This window comes from Babylonia areolata, chromosome 33 (assembly GCF_041734735.1).
Source record: "Babylonia areolata isolate BAREFJ2019XMU chromosome 33, ASM4173473v1, whole genome shotgun sequence".
NCBI lineage: Eukaryota > Metazoa > Mollusca > Gastropoda > Neogastropoda > Buccinidae > Babylonia > Babylonia areolata.
Genome location: NC_134908.1, coordinates 3239845 through 3242344, shown reverse-complemented (window position 1 = coordinate 3242344; position 2500 = coordinate 3239845).

The window sequence follows — 2500 nt, the reverse complement described above, 5'->3', positions numbered from 1 at the left end:
TGTGTGTGTGTGTGTGTGTGTGCGCGTGCGTGTGTGTGTGTGTGTGTGTGCGCGCATGCCCTCGTGTTCTTGCGTGCGTCCATACATGTGCGCGTACTTCGCATCTTGTGTTAAAAAAGGGAAGTAATTATTGAATTAGCGGAAAAGGCAAGACGTCTATTTTGGGGGAAGAAGTCTGTCTGCACGTCTGTCTGTCTGCATTCTGTCTGTCTGCAGGTCTGTCTGTCTGTCTGCATTCTGTCTGTCTGTCTGTCTGCAAGTCTGTCTGTCTGTCTGCATTCTGTCTGTCTGCAAGTCTGTCTGTCTGCATTCTGTCTGTCTGCAAGTCTGTCTGTCTGCAAGTCTGTCTGTCTGCATTCTGTCTGTCTGCATTCTGTCTGTCTGCACGTCTGTCTGTCTGCACGTCTGTCTGTCTGCATTCTGTCTGTCTGCAGTCTGTCTGTCTGCATTCTGTCTGTCTGCACGTCTGTCTGCATTCTGTCTGTGTGCATTCTGTCTGTCTGCAAGTCTGTCTGTCTGCATTCTGTCTGTGTGCACGTCTGTCTGTCTGCACGTCTGTCTGTCTGCATTCTGTCTGTCTGCACGTGTCTGTCTGCACGTCTGTCTGTCTGCATTCTGTCTGTCTGCACGTCTGTCTGTCTGCATTCTGTCTGTCTGTCTGCATTCTGTCTGTCTGCACGTCTGTCTGCATTCTGTCTGTCTGCACGTCTGTCTGCATTCTGTCTGCACGTCTGTCTGTCTGCATTCTGTCTGTCTGCATTCTGTCTGCACGTCTGTCTGCATTCTGTCTGTCTGTCTGTCTGTCTGTCTGCACGTCTGTCTGTCTGCACGTCTGTCTGTCTGCATTCTGTCTGTCTGTCTGCATTCTGTCTGTCTGCACGTCTGTCTGTCTGCACGTCTGTCTGTCTGCACGTCTGTCTGCATTCTGTCTGTCTGTCTGCACGTCTGTCTGTCTGCATTCTGTCTGTCTGTCTGCACGTCTGTCTGTCTGTCTGTCTGCATTCTGTCTGTCTGCACGTCTGTCTGTCTGTCTGCACGTCTGTCTGTCTGCACGTCTGTCTGTCTGCATTCTGTCTGTCTGCACGTCTGTCTGTCTGTCTGCACGTCTGTCTGTCTGCATTCGGTCTGTCTGCACGTCTGTCTGTCTGTCTGCACGTCTGTCTGTCTGCATTCGGTCTGTCTGCACGTCTGTCTGTCTGTCTGCATTCTGTCTGTCTGCACGTCTGTCTGTCTATCTGCATTCTGTCTGTCTGCAGGTCTGTCTGTCTGCACGTCCGTCTGTCTGCACGTCTGTCTGTCTGCACGTCTGTCTGTGTCTCTTTTTTTGCAGGTCTGTCTGTGTGTGTGTGTGTGTGTCTGTCTGTCTGCAAGATCTCATGTCTCCACTTTCATGCCATTTCTGGGATTGGAACTCTGTATCATTGCTGACCTGTTTGTGTCCCTTTATCAAGGAAGTCCCTTCATGAAGTAATGAATGAATGATATGGATACATTTATATATATAGCACCTATCTCTGGTCGGAGACCAAGCTCTAAGCGCTTTACAAACACAGGGTCATTTGCACAACAGGCTGCCTTACCTGGGTAGAGCCGACTGACGGCTGCCACTGGGTGCTCATCATTCGTTTCCTGTGTTATTCAATCAGATTTCAGGCACGCACACATACACGCTCAGACAGACATGTAACATTTTACGTGTATGACCTGTTTTTGTTTATCTACCCCGCCATGTAGGCAGCTATACTCCGTTTTCGTGGGTGTGCATGCTGGGTATGTTCATGTTTCCATAACGCAGGATCTTTAACGTGCGTATTTGATCTTCTGCGGGCGTATATACATTCAGGCACTAGCAGGGCCTGCACATATGTTGACCTGGGAGATCGAAAAAAAAAAAAAAAAAATCTCCACCCTTTTACCCACCAGGCACCGCTACCGAGATTCGAACCCCGGGGACCCAACGCTTAAACCACTCGGCTATTGCGCCCTTGATATCTCCTCTCTTTTCTGAACTCGTCTGCGTGTATTCCTGACTGCCTGTCTGTCTGTTTCTTGGCATGACATGTCTCTCCGTTTGGTGATACATATATACTGTACCATGTCAAACTGATGACAAACTAGGCCTATCGGTTTGCTCTGCTTGGCCAGAATTTCGCGTTGCTAACAGTGAAAAGACGAGCCGTCTTGCCCGGTCCGCTCTTAGCCAATCAAACGCCTCTAAAAGCTACAAGCGCTGAATCATTCCTTTGGCCAAGGTTCTCCACGCCATCTTGTCAGGTTTACGCTCTGTCTCGCTCTTCCATTTTGTCTGCCTGTCTGGGTTTTTTTTTCCTTCTTTTTCTTTTCTGTCTTTGGTTTTGTCTCTGAGTATCCGTCATCTTCCATTTGTCTGTCTTTTTTTTTTTTTCGATCTCGACGGGGTTTGTTTTGTGTGTGTGCACAGTCTCTAGGAGGAAGGTGGCAGAATGGTTAAGACGCTCAGCTGCCAATACAGAGAGTCCGT